We start from the raw sequence: 14,896 nt of genomic DNA, 5'->3' as shown, positions 1-14,896 counted from the left end.
GTGTGATAGACTGTGTTTTACATTTTCCAGGGGTCACTGAAACTGCTGTATGGGGAATGCACTAGAAGGGGCAATAAAGTAGGATGATCAATTAGGAGGCTCTTGCAGTAAACCAGGTGAGAAGCAACAGTGGCCTGGAGTAAGGCAGTGGCAGTGGGGATGGAGAGCAGTGGGTAGATTCAGGATTTGCTCTACAGGCAGAGCTGAGCGAACTCACTAATGGCTGGAGTGTGAGGTGTGAGGGAACAAGAGGAATCAAGGGAGACTTCCGGGCTTTGGGCCTGAGCAACTGAGTACCCTGAAGTGCACTAAATGGGATCAAGTTTATTTTGTGGGGAAAATCCAGAGTTCCCTTTTGGGCATGTTAACTGCTGGATGACTGCGTTTCTGAGGTCAGTTCCAGAAGAGCCTGGATTACCCGAATAGCCCCATTAGAGTCTCCAGGGGTGAGGGTTGCAGTGTGGGCTCAGGAATCAACTCAGAAGAGCGCCTACATCTAGCACAGGTGGTGGCGAAATGACACTTGTTCCTATCCATGTTGCAGAACCAGTCCAGCAGGGCTCTCCCTGATGCTGGAATAGTCCAGGCACACGCTACCCTGCGAGGCTGGGAGGCTGCCCGTGGTGCTGAACCATTCTGGCCTGAGCTATCCGGGGCTCTGATGGATATTAGCAGGGCTGTCCGTGGTGCTGAACCATTTTCAGCAGGGCTGTCCTGCCCGGCTCGGGCTGTCTGCGGTGCTGAACCATTCACATCACGAGTTGCCTTGGGGGCTGTCCGTGGTGCTGAATCTGTCTGGTATGAGCCGTCCGCAGTTCTAAATCATTCAAGCATTAGCGTTCGGTGGTGCTGACGCTGTACACAGACTAGCAGAAGTAAATTTTTTTCCCTCCTTTAAAGAACCCATCCGCCTGGGGAAAGCCCTGCTGTTGCCTGGAAACAAAGATCTCTGGGCTGTGGAGAGCATGGGATGAAAGCAGATGAGGGCAAGAACTGCAAAGTCATTTTTAAGTGACAGCTTTGGTTCTTAGGACAGCATGGCCTGACTACAACCTGATTGAAATTATTAACATGAAGTTTCCCAAACAGCTCTGAAGAGGGGGAAAGTACAGAAAGGAAATTCAAAGAAAGAGATGCCCAGGATTCAGGCTGTTGGTTATTCTGTGTTGGGAGAAGCAGTGGAGTGGGGAGGAGAGGACTATATAAGTATATGTGAGTTATTGGCAAAGCCCTATTTTTTATATTGCAAGCTGGGGTCACAAGAGGGATGTTATTGTAGATTTACAGAAATGCAGCATGGTTACAGTTTCTCATGCTTCCAAATACAACCAATCACATACATTGTAAACTGTGACTGTTATTTTAGTGTCGCTTTAGCTGGTGAATAGACACACCCATCATCTTTTTGTCAGGGTTAGTCTTGAATTATGTGGGTTTTTAATTGTACACCCTCTGCAAGAATGAGTCCTTCACAAAATCAAACCTCTCTTGAACTGTTGAATGGATGAATAAGTATTCTTCCCAATGATCTGGTCACTAGAAAAGGCACAGTTTCCACACTCACTCAAGAGACAGACATTTATAAAGCACTCACTATGTGCTGGACATTGCAGGTGACACCCAGTATGCCTGAAGCATATCCTCTATGCCTAACAGGATGATATTCACAACTCTTCAAGGGCCAGAAAACTTTGGGGCTCTGACTTTGAGCTCTTTGTTTACCAAGAACCACTGTGGTATGGCTCTTCACTATCTTTCTATTATATCCTCTAATGAAGTTGCTGCTCCAGTGAGTTTTGATATTTCAATTTCTCAAAATAAGCTGGAGTTCATTACGTCATGAATATTTCTTTTTGCTTACTGTCTGCCTTGCTTCTAAAATGGTACAGACCCATGATGGTAGGGGCTGTGTGTTTCTAATTTACCTCTGAGCCTCCAGAACCTGGAACATGTCTTGGCACATACCAGATGGCCTATGAATGTTTTGAAACAGCTGAATAAATGAAAGACGGTGTTTGTAAATGTAAACTATCTCAATGTTTTAATGCTGATAACTCATTAAAAGGAAAATGAGTGACCCAAACTGTGCTCATCCGTTGGCAGGATGCAGTCTATGATCTGCCTGGTTGAGACATCCAAGATCGTAGACCCCTGCTGAGCAAGACTCTGCCATAAGACCACTTCATGGGCCGGTGACCTGTTGTTCTATCCTCTAGTACATCTGCTGTGGCCCATAAGGCAGGGTTCTGTGGCACCAAGCAGGGATTCCTATCAGTAGGGACCATCCCACAAGGAGAGGAATCTATTTCATGCTTTTTGACAACTGCAGGGAATTAATCACACTATGTGGATGTATCTCGTTTATGTGACTGTCTCCAAATGGTGATCATTTGGGAGCCTTGGATCCCCTCGGGCAGGTCAGCTTGGAAATGGCATATCCAGGATTAAACCCAGAGCAGTATGTCCCCAAAGACCTTCTTGTTTCACTACTACTAAAAAATTTTCCATTTATTTAAGATGGGGATGCAGGGGGAAGAAGTATGATTGAAATGGGAAAACTCACCTTGTTATTTAAAACCTAGAAGGATACAATTACTTGGGGGTGTATAGGGTAAATCATACAAGGGCAGTGAGCTGCCAAGTCTGCTTAGAGAAACAGGTTCTCCTAGCCACTTCCAGCCCACAGGGCTTTTCTGCAGTCTCGCTAGAAAAATGATTCCAAAGACAGAATCGCTACACATCAAGTAACATTTATTGAGAGCTTAATGTGTCCTCACCAAGATCCTGTTGGTTGGGTGTTGTTATTACACTCATTTTACAGAACAAAATAGATCGTTGTGGATGGATATGAAAAGGTCTCCAAGACACATCATTTCATGGGAGGATGCGGGGAGCAAGTTGCAAAACTACAGATGTAGTCTGACATGAATTACGTGAAAACCCAACAACACAAAAACAATGTCGATATTTTCTGTGGGCACATAGATATGTGTAAAAAGTCTTCACAGGTTAAAAACACAAAAGGTATTTAAAAGAAAAAAATCACAAGATTACCACGTTTACCAAAATTACATTTGTTCTTTCATGATAAAAAAAAAGGGGTAATAATATTAAATGATTAAATGATTACCACATCCAGAAAGTTTGTGAAGTCTCTTCAAATCTCAGCATGGCAAAACTTAGAGATACATATATATATACACGCACATTACACACACATATATATGTGTATCTATCTATCTATCTATCTATCTATCTATCTATCTATCTATATTGCTAAGGAGTCCGGCTTACAGGAAGTGCTCAATGTTTTATTATTTGGGGACCAGGACTAAACAGGGTGAATCTGGTATGTTTGGTCAACCTCAGGATGCAACCTAATTTTTCTTCCTGACTGTCATATGTCACGAATGTGATGATTTTCCTTTCAAATATATTGCTTATAAAACAAAGAAGTTAAGAACTTTGTAAAGAAAGAAGAAGAAAAGCCAAAGATATGAACAATTGTAAGACACATTTCAATGTGAGAGATATTAAAATGTAAATAACAACTCAGCATCAATAAAATATGATTTACTGGCCAGGCGTGGTGGCTCACACCTGTAATCCCAACACTTTGGGAGGCCGAGGTGGGTGGATCAGCCAAGGTCAGAAGTTCAAGAGCAGCCTGGCCAACATGGCAAAACCCTGTCTCTACTAAAAATACAAAAAACAAAGCCAGCATGGTGGTGGGCTACTGTAATCCCAGCTACTTGGGAGGCTGAGGCAGGAGAATCGCTTGAACCTGGGAGACAGAGGTTGCAGTGAGCCAAGACTGCACCATTGCACTCCAGCCTGGGCATCAAGAGCAAAACTCCATCTCAAAAAAAAAAAAATAATAATTTACTTATCACAACCTATCCAATAACAATAGTGCATATCTCATAGTATGCAGATGATAGGCATTTGGCATTGTTATTATGGAATGGGTAATAGTAACCAGGTTCATTCTATGTATAAGAAAAGTGAAGCTGAGGATCAATGCATACACACACACACCTCAAGATAATTCTATGCTCTCTCGTCCTCTCAAATCCCTGCTCAGTCATGTGCACTGGCTTCAGCTGGCTTCCTGGAGGATGAGATGCCCAGGGAGGAGAGGGGAGTTATCTTGGACAAAGTTATTCTGGACCAGGCAGCCCACAGCTGACCACATTTGAACACATGAGGCCTGCTCAGGCCAGAACTATCCAATTTAACTTAGCCCAAATGGCCACATTCATAAGCTAATAACGCTTGTTATTTTAAGTCACTAAGTTTTGGAGCGGTTTGTTACACAGCAAAAGCTGACTGAAACATTTTATATACACAACTGATAATCAGCAGAGAGCACTACTACTGTTACACTTCATATACACAACTGATAATTAGCAGAGAGCACTACTACTTCTATATAGGTTGTTAATTTATTGAAATGTTTCTGTGAAAGTCGGTAAATAGCTGCTCACTGAAAGCCCCTGAAGCTCCCTCACTTAAAGAAAACACAAATAAGACACATATTGTTCTTTGTTTGTTTTGAGTTAATTCTGTAATTCAGAACTCCTACCATATTCAAATATTCAACTCATTTCTCACCCAGTTGAATCCTGATATATTTGGCCAGTCTTCTAAAGATGGACTCTTGGGTGTTGCCAATTCTTCTAAGGAAAGCATCAGTGAACACTTGGATGAAAGGAGAATGTCTTCCTTAGATACCCATGTAACTGTCTCTTTGCCAAGTGGGTCTCTGCTCAAATGTTACCTTCTTAGAGGGGCCCTCTCTGACCACTGAAGTTGAGGTGGCCTCCGCCTTCACTCTCCATTTCATCCCATTCTCTGCTCATACCCAGAAATTAGGAGTGGTGGTTCCATATGGCAAAAGACTTTGGTTTGTTTATTGCTGGGTTCCCAGACCCTGGAACAGTGCCTGGCACAGAGTAGGTGCTCAGATGTTTGTTGAATGAATGACTCCCTGCTCACCCCCAAAGTTTCTTATTTCTTGGGATTCCTACTTATCAGAGGGCACAGAAGTTCTGAGTATTTATATATTAGGTATTCACTCTCTTCCTTTTCTCACTTTCTTTTTCCTTAAAACAGCTACTCACCCACCACTAAGGGGGAGAGAAAAAAATAGCTCAGGCTCCTTCCTGACCCAAATTTCTCCTCCTCCTTTCCACATGCATCTGCTCACACCAACCTCTCTGTGCTACATTGGATCAACAATGAAAAATGCCAACTTCACACCTACCTCTTCCTTCCCTCCATTTCTTTCCACCTCTCAATCTCTCTGTAAAACAGGTGATCAGCTATAAATAAACATTTACATCCCTGTAGGCATCTCTTAAAAGAAACTTGAGCCCAAAAAGATCCCCTTATGAATTTTCATGCTTTGAAAAAGATTTACTGAGCAAATGAGTACATGTCACGAAGGAAATGGAAAACCTATTGAGCCTCATGGGGTGGTGCTGGGGAGGAAGGAGTAGATGGATGGATATAATTCCTAATATTTCTCCCTGGTCTTGGTAGACAAATAAGCATCAGGGAAACTTGTTCTGATAACAGACATGGAGCTTGGTCATACTTAAACCTTACATCAACCTTAGGAGGTGATAATAAAAGTATTATTGGCTGGGGGTGGTGGCTAGCACCTGTTACTCCAATGCTTTGGGAGGCTGAGGTTGGATCATTGCTCGAGCCCAGCAGTTTGAGACCAGCCTGGGAAACATAGAGAGATCCCATCTCTACAAAAAAAAATTTTTGAAAAATAGCCAAATGTGGTGGCACACATCTGTAGTCCCACCTACTGAGGAGGCTGAGGTGGGAGGATCACTTGAGCCCAGGAGGTTGAGGTTGAGGCTGTAGCGAACCATGATCGTGCCATTGCACTCCAGCCTCAGGACAGAGCAGGATCCAGTCTCAAAAAATAAAATGAAAGTATTATTATACTGATAATGATAACAACACATAACAAAACTTCCCATGTGTAAGTACTGTTCTGTTTTTTTTTGTTTGTTTGTTTGTTTTTGTTTTGAGACAGAGTCTCACTGTATTGCTCGGGCTGGAGTGCAGTGGCACGATCTCAGCTTACTGCAACCTTCATCTCCTGGGTTCAGGTGATTCTCACATCTCAGCCTCCCGAGTAGCTGGGACTACAGGTGTGCACCACCACACCGAGCTAATTCTTGTATTTTTAGTAGAGACGGGGTTTCACCATGTTGCCCAGGCTGGTCTCGAACTCCTGACATCAACTGATCTGCCCACCTTGGCCTCCCAAAGTGCTGGGATTGCAGGCATTAGCCACCACATCTGGCCATTAGCCACCACATCCAGCTGTAAGCAGTGCTCTAAATGCATCATTGCGTTACTTCACTTCTTCTTGACAACACTATAAGGCGGATACTATCGCTATCCCCAGTCTACAGATGAGGAAACTGATGCACCAGAGAAACTAAGTCACTTTTCCAAAGTTCCTCAACAGAGAAGTGGCAAAACCAGCATCTGAATGCAGTAGTCCATCTCCTGGAAATGGCAACATGATGTTGCTACTTAGACTTTATTGGTTGGAAGCTAGTCACATGGCCACACCTAGCTGCAAGGGAGACTGGGAAATGCAGCTAAAATGTAAGGGTTCTAGCACTATGGAAGAAGGAGGGACCAGATATTGGGGAAAAATGAACAGCCTCTACACACCCACCCTAGACCCTTGAAGATCTGAAAAATCAGAAGTTTGCAGTTATTCCTCAGGATGGGTCAGGGAGTAACTGAGATAAGTGTTCTTATACATTGGTGGTGGGAGTACCAACGGGAGTACCAACAAAGACATTGCTCTGGGAAGGTGCGTCAGTTAGCTATTGCTATACAACCAACCATGGCAACATTTAAAAGCTCAAAACAGAAACAACTATTATTTACTATAGTTCATGAAGTTATGAACCAGCTAGACAGTTCTGCTCATCTGTCTTTGGCTGATCTTGGCTGGACTTGCTCCCATATCTGTCCACAGCTTGGACTGTGAGTTGGGGGTTGTGCTGGCTGGCCTAGAATAACTTTGACCAGGATGACTTCCCCCATGGGCCTGTCATCCTCCAGCAAGCTAGCTCAAGCCAGTGCACATGGCTGAGCGGGGACGTGAGACGAAGAGAGCACGGAAGCATCTTGGGGTTGAGCCTCTGAATGGACACACCATCATCTGTTGGCAGGGTTGGTTTCCCGGAGGCCTCCCTCCTTGGCTTGTAGACGGTCGACCTTCTGTGCGTGTCTGAATCCTAATCTCCTTGTAATTACACCAGCAGATTGGATTAGGGCCGGCCCTAGTGACCTCATTTGACCTTGATCACCTGGGTAAAGGTCCCATCTCCCAATACAGTCACCGTATTGGGAAGTACTGGGGTTAGGACATCAGCCTATCAATCTGGTGGGGAGCACAGTTCAGCCTGCAACGCTCACCAGCCCAGACCCCTTCAGAGCTGTGCTCTCCTATTGGAGACCTAAGATTGATAACAGTGGAGTTGGATGCTGTGTTGGATCATAAATCCCATTGGCTTTACTTTCTTTTTATTATTATTATTTTATTTTATTTTTCTATAAGTTACTGGGGTACAGGTGGTATTTGGTTACATGAGTAAGTTCTTTAGTGGTGATTTGTGAGATTCTGGTGCACCCATCACACTGCACCATATATGTTGTCTTTTATCCCTCGCCTCCCCCTCCCACGCTTCCCCCCAAGTCCCCAAAGTTCAGTGTATCACGGATTTACCTTCAAAACCTACCCAGAATCCATTACCTTCTCACCACCTCTGCCTGGTCCCAGCCACTCTCACCCCTCGCTGGGACAATTGCAGGGGTCTCCCCACTTCGCCCTTGCTCCATTCTCCCTGCCCCCAGCCCGTTCCCCACACAGAAGCCCTTCATGTCCCTCCTCTGCCCATAACCCTCCATGGCTCCCACCTCACCCAGTCAAGCTGCAGTCTTCACCCTGCTGGCCAGCGCCCCACATGATCCAGCCCCTGTCTGCTCTCTGTCCTCTTGTCACTCTGCCTCAGGTGTGGGCGAAACCCCAGGCCTCTGCCCTGGCTCTTCCTTCTTCCTGAAACACTTTCCCCCATATCCCTACCCACCTTGTCCTGCCTCTGAGTTTCTGCTTTCCTGTCTCCTCCTCAGGGTGCCTTCCCCCTCCACCTTCTTAAATCTGGAACCTGCCCCGACCCTCCGCATAGTACCCTCCTCTTTCTGAGATATTTTCTCCACAGCTTTAAAAAAATTGTCACTTCCCAGAAGAACATCAACCCCACAAAGGCAGGGATTTTGTAAGTCTTCTTCACAGCTGTTTCTCCAGCCCTTAGAACTTTATCTGGTTCAAACAGGCACAGTCTGTATGTCTTCTGATATAATTTATTCCAACACAGTCTGTATGCCTTTGAATATAACTTAGCCATGGAGGGTTATGGTCAGAGGAGGGACATGAAGGGCTTCTGCGTGGCAAACAGGCTCGGGGCATGGAGGATGGAGCAAGGGTGAGGCGGGGAGACCTCCTGCAATCATCCCAGCAAGGGGTGAGCATCGCCAGGACCAGGCAGGGGTGGCAATTTATTCTGTTACTGTCATGGCTCAGATTTGCCACCCCAAACAGCTGGGAATTTAACCTTTTATTCCTGTACCTGATATCTACATGTGCTGGTACCACCCTGGGCTTTGGGTAGCAGGGAGGGTCAGCCTCTCCTCAAATTCTGTGTTTTCTTTTTGGGCTGCTGTAACAATACCACAGACTGAGTGGCTTATACACAACATTCATTCATTGCTTACGGTTCTGGAGCCTGGGAAGGCCGAGGTTAAGGTGCCAGCAGATTCAGTGTGTGGTGAAGGCCCATTCCCAGTTCATAGATGGAGCCCTCTTGCTGTGCCCACACATGGAGGAAGGAGTGAGGGAGCTCTCTGGGGTCCCTTTCATAAGGGCACCAATCCTATTCATGAGGCCCCACCCTCATGACCTCATCACCTCCCAAAGGCCCTATCTCCTAACACCATCACCTTGGGGGTTAGGGTTTCAACATGTAAATTTTGGGGAGACACACAAATTCAGACCATTGCACCTTTCTTCCAGGGTGTGGAGTTGGTCCTGGGAATTGGCTGACCACCTACCAGAGACTGCACTTCCCATGACCCTTCACGTGCAGGAGAGTGCAAGGAACACTGCTCACCAGTGGAAGGAGAGGAGAGCTATGTGTCCAGAAATGGCTTGGCCCTCCCCGGTCTGCTGCCCAGATGTCTACTTGAGAAATTATGGGCTCAAGATGGTGGAGGGAGCTTGGATCCCTGAGTCACCCCATGGAGTAGATCCTCCTGCTGAGGGACAGCAGCAGAATCAGACTGATGCATGAGGAATACTTTCCAGCATGGGATGTCTCCTGGTCTCTGGGGCTTGTTGATGCATCCAATCCATGCCAACCAGCACGAGGTCTGCGACCTCACCCAGAGCTTCACCCCTGTGCATAAGATGCTAGGACCATCCCCAGGTACCAAGTGAGCTCAGCGAGCACCAGCTCATAAGTGGTGGAACTAGCAGCTGGTCCCCGGATTCCCTGACCCCAGACCCCACCTGATCACTTGGTGGTCCTACACAGGCTGCAAGCCAGGAGTCAAATCTCCTTCTTCCCCAGGGGTATTTTGTGTGGCCTGTCCAGTCCAGGCCCAAATCGCGTATCTTTTTTGTTTGTTTGTTTTGAGACAGCCTCTCACTCTCCTACCCTGACTGGAGTGCAGTGGTACAATCATGGCACACTGCAGCCTCCAACTTCTGGTCTCAAGTAATCCTCCCACCTTGGCCTCCAGAGTGGCTGGGAGGACAGGCACACATCACCATGCCTGACCCCAAAACAGAGTTTCTTAATAAATATGTAAATTTTTTGCCATTTAGAAATCAGAAACATTGCACATAAAAGTCTGGCTTTTCAGCCCCATGATCTCGAATAAATTATTACTGTTCTGAGCCTGTTTCCTCAATCGAAAGAGAGAATAGTATTACCCTATATTAATAATGTAAACCCTGTTAATGTATGTAGCTCTTATATATACATATTTAAGACTATATTACAATATATTCATATATATTATTAATAAATAATAGTATTTATAATAAAATATTATTAGGGCCGTAAGGTGTGTGTTGGATAGTGCACCTGCTTGACTCAAATAACTCATGTTCATGGCCCTACACCTGGCCTGCCAGGGGTCATAGAATAGTCTGTGATCTCGGAGAGGATCCCTAGTTCATCTCATGTAATTCGGAAACTGCCACCGCAATAGGATTCTGAAGGAAGAGCTTCCTTCTCTCCCCCATATCTGAGGCTGTGAGCTGAGGCCCAGCCTCTCAGTTGGACCATTCTCAGGCCAGGAATCTGCAGCTGCCAGGGGTGTCCACCAGGAGGCCCCTTCGTCATGCTCTGGGGCAGGCGCACTGGGTTCCCCGGTTCTGATTGGGATTCCAGGCGGGGAGGAGCAGAAGAGCCTTCCCTCTGCAGCCTGGGTCTTCAGAGGCTGCCCCTCAGTCAAGGCCTGGGTCAGGAGCCTTCTCCAGCTGCCCAGGCTAAGGCCGAATGCAGGGGATTATATCTGGCTGGGGCAAAGGTGTATGAACCCTGCCTTTTATTTTTAGATGCTTTGATATTTTGGAGGTTTGCCGACCTTGGAGGGACTGTCCCTCCCAGATCTGGGTGATTCCTAGAGACAGCAAACAGCCCCGCTGACAGCGTACCTTTCACAAGCAAATCACCCAATCCAGAGCCCACACCCAGCAACTCCCCCACTGGGCTCCCACACTCAGGGGCTCTGTGCACCTGTCCTCAACACCCAGCGCTGAGAACCAGACAGCCAGGGCAGCCCCTGTGCCCCAGAACCGCTAAATTACTCAGAAAAGCCAATCCCGCTCCTTGCTAGGGAAGCCACAGAGAAGCTCCTGCCCCCGTCTTCCCCCAGCCCCTCTGCCTCCTGATCTGCCCTGGGCTTCCCTGTGGGGCCTGGCACCGCCCTCTCCTCCCAGGAACTGTAGCAACTGTCTTTTCACTCCCTGGTATCTCCTGACCTATGGGCCTCACCTCCCTGGAATAAGAATAAAACCCACATTTTAAATCAGACAGGGGCTGTGGACAAAAGGCTGAGGGATCCAAGTCAGATCCAGGTCTCCAGGGACTACATTAGGCCCAGAGTGGAATGGGCTGCTGCCTCAGAAAACTCACTTGCTTATTCATGATTCAGCCAGGAAGCATTTATTGAGCACCTACCATTAACTCTTTCATTCGACACACATTTACTGAGCACCCACTATGTGTCTGTGCTGTAGCAAGTTTGGGGGAAACAACAGTGGGCAGGACCAGTAACATCCAGATCTCTACCTGAATGCCGTGTGGAGACGGATGGCAAAGAAAGAAAACAGGTATCGATACAGGCTGCAGTGCACGCGACGGGGAATACGAAGCAGGGGAAGAAGGGTCATCAGGGAGGGCCTCCCTATCAGTTAGGGTTCTGCAGAGACGCATTAGTGATACAACTTAATATATTTACATATGTCCTATCATATAGATTGCCTTATTTAGATCATATATATCCCATATAGATATATCATATATATGCTATTACATATATATTTATTATATCATTATATATCCTATATAGCTTTTTTTTTTTAGACAGAGTCTCACTCTGTCGGCTAGGTTGGAGTGCAGTGGCATGATCTTGGCTCACCTCCGTCTCCCGGGTTCAAGTGATTCTCCTGCCTCAGTTTCCCAAGTAGCTGAGAGTACAGACACATGCCACCACGCCCGGCTAATTTTGTATTTTTAGTAGAGACGGGGTTTCACCATGTTGGCCAGGCTGGTCTCAAACTCCTGACCTCAGGCCTGTCTCGGCCTCCCAAAGTGCTGGGATTACAGGCATGAGCCACCTTGCCTGACCTTTTTTTTTTTTTTTTTGAGAGAGAGAGAGAGAATGAGAGAGAGAGTCTTCCCTTGTCACCCAGGCTGGAGTCCAATGGCACGATCACACCTCACTGCGACCTCTAATTCCTGGACTCAGGCAGTCCTCCCACCTCCGTCTCCTGAGTAGCTGGGACTATAGGCACACGCCACCACACCTGGTTAATTTTTCTAATGTTTTTGTAGAGATGAGGTCTTGCTATGTTGCCCAGGCTGGCCTCAAACTCCTGGTCTCAAATAATCATCCCACCTTGGCCTCCCAAAGTGCTGGGATTACAGGTTTGGGCCACCATGCCCTACCTGTATATCTTATACATATCCTTTTATATACCTCATATTTCTTATTATACATATGGCATATGTATACTTTTATATATAAATAGATTTAATTTAAATAACTGGCTCATGCTACTGTGGGAGCTGGCAAGTCCCAAATCCATAAGGCAGGCTGGTAGGCTAGAAACTCAGGCCAGAGTTGGCACTGTAACCCTGAGGCAGAGTTTCTTCCTCTCCAAGAAACTGGTTTTGCTCTTAAGACCTTCAACTGATTAGATGAGGCCCACCCACATTACAGATAATGAATCGTTTACTTAAAGTCAGCTGACGTGGGCGGCATCCACGTCTATAAAGTGTCTTCTCAGCACCACCAGGACTCACTGTGTGATGGGACTGCTGGGCACTGGAGCCCAGCCAGGCCAACACGTGAAACTGAGCATCATGGACCTGAGGAAGCTCAGTGTGGGCTCCGGGCCAGGACGAGAGAGGCCCCTTTGGTGGGAGTTGGTTGGGTCAGTGGTGGGACTGGACAAAAGCACAGGGTGGCTGGAGCAGAGTGAGGAGGGGAGCAGGACGGGAGGTGGGAGAGGCTGCATCACACAGGGGTTTGTGAGGAGTCTGGCATTTACTCTGAGTGAGTAAAGGGGTCATTCAGACCCCACCCAGCACCCACAACCTCAAGGCCAGGCTTGGGTCAGGCCCGGGGACACAGAGACACAGGGCCCCGTGAGGGTGAACCCAAAGGCCAGCACATAACCCCAAATAGTGCCTTGGACAGATGTATGGGATAGGAGACTTGTTAAAAAGTAGGTTCCTGACCTGCTTGATTCCCGCCGAATCCACATTTTCAGGAGGGTAAATATAATTTGGCTTCAGTAAGTACCCAACTGAGGAACTGGGGGGTGGAATGGTGCCCTGGACTGCAGTCCAGCTTCTGGAGTCAGACTGGGTTTTAATCCAGGAGCTGTGTGAACTTGGGCATCTGGCTGAACCTCTGCGAGCCTGTTTCCTCATCTGTAGAGTGGGGGTGATGAGAGCACCCCCTCAGAGGTGGACAAGTGACTCCATCAATGTGGCCGCTATTCCAGCCCCCTCGGGGTTCCTCTTGGGGAAACGTGGAACCCTGAGTGGGGAACTTGCCCGGGAGGCAGGAGACCAGGGATGTGAAACCCACCTGGTACCACAACATCCCCCCGAGAGGAGTCTCAATGCCCTCCACATCAGCTTGGGTTGCAGGGAAAAGAAATAGGAGGGACCTCCGAGGAGGCCCGGGCGGTTCTCTGGATCGGAGAAGGGGGATGGTGGTGGTGCGGCCTCGATCCCATCTCTGCTTCACACACTGGGGAGTCCAGGAAACCAAGGCCAGGAGTCAAGCCCTGGGAAATTCAGTATGTCCATCTCTAGAAGTAGTCCAGTGTAGGCAAGGAGCACGGACCTCAGAGTCCAGGTGGACCCCAGCTCACACCCTGGCCCCTCCACTTCCATGCTGTGTGCCCTCAGGAAGCTCGCCTTGCCTCACTGAACCTCAGATTCCTTATCTGTACGATATGTACATGAATCCCTACCTCAAGGATCTTGTGAGAGTTAAATGAGCCATTTCATCTCTCCAAAGGGCCTTAGAAGGTCTTCTCCTTCCATTTTGCCACTAAAGGGTAGTGAGATCTTGTGTACATATTAGCTAATAGTTGTTGACCATTGTAACACCCCATTCTCCGCAGTGCATACATATTCTCATTTATTCCCACAACAGATGCAACTAAAACAATGTCTGATCAAGTTCTCATTTATTCCCACAACAGATGCAACTAAAACAATGTCTGATCAAGACTTGCTGCTGGAAACCACCACAATCCCACGCGGGAAGCCAGCCTGAGGATGATGCTAACTCATGAAGGGAGAGCCAGAGAATCACAGAGAACCAGAGCTATGGCTCCAATGAGGACAGCCTGGATCAAACCCACCCTGAGGCCCACTTGACGGCCAGAATTTGAAAAATGGTCCACCTTGGCCGGGCACAGTGGCTCACGCCTGTAATCCCAGCACTTTGGGAGGCTGAGGCAGGTGGATCACGAGGTCAGGAGATCAAGACCATCCTGGCTAACTCGGTGAAACCCCATCTCTACTAAAAATACACAAAATTAGCCAGGTGTGGTGGCAGGCACCTGTAGTCCCAGATACTCGGAAGGTTTAGGCAGGAGAATGGCATGAACCCAGGAGGCAGAGCTTGCAGGGAGCTGTGATCACACCACTGCACTCCAGCCTGGGCAACAGAGCGAGACTCCATTTCAAAAACAAAGAAAGAAAAATGATCCACCTTTTTTATACATGTCAGAGTGGCGGTTTTTCTTACTTGCAGAATGTGCTTGCTGATATAATTTTTTTCTGTATTATTTCTTCGTGTACACCAGTGTCAAGGAGTGTGGAACAACTGGAAAAGCCAGGACATTAGCAACCAGTAGTATCAAATTGTAAAATAAAAAGGATGGCCTAAAAGGCCCCAGAGAAAGTACACTTTGGGGAACACTCATGTGTAAACAGAGCTTCAATCGGCCTTAGGAAACTCACTTGAAGCTACTGATATGGTCTGTTGGTGCCTCCCCATATTCACATGTTGGAAACATGATCCCCAGTGTAAC

General features: G+C 47.1%; 1 long non-coding RNA gene across 1 annotated transcript; it reads left to right on the top strand.

Moving 5' to 3' along the window:
* The first annotated feature begins 12,659 nt into the window (after positions 1 to 12,659).
* Positions 12,660 to 14,566, top strand: LOC126943281 (uncharacterized). Its single transcript, XR_007721729.1, has 2 exons — positions 12,660 to 13,135; positions 14,060 to 14,566. It is a non-coding gene; the product is annotated as an uncharacterized LOC126943281 (long non-coding RNA).
* The last annotated feature ends 330 nt before the right edge of the window (positions 14,567 to 14,896 follow it).

The sequence above is a fragment of the Macaca thibetana genome, chromosome 19 (genome assembly GCF_024542745.1).
Source record: "Macaca thibetana thibetana isolate TM-01 chromosome 19, ASM2454274v1, whole genome shotgun sequence".
Lineage (NCBI taxonomy): Eukaryota > Metazoa > Chordata > Mammalia > Primates > Cercopithecidae > Macaca > Macaca thibetana.
This window is presented reverse-complemented; position numbering and strand designations above follow the sequence as displayed.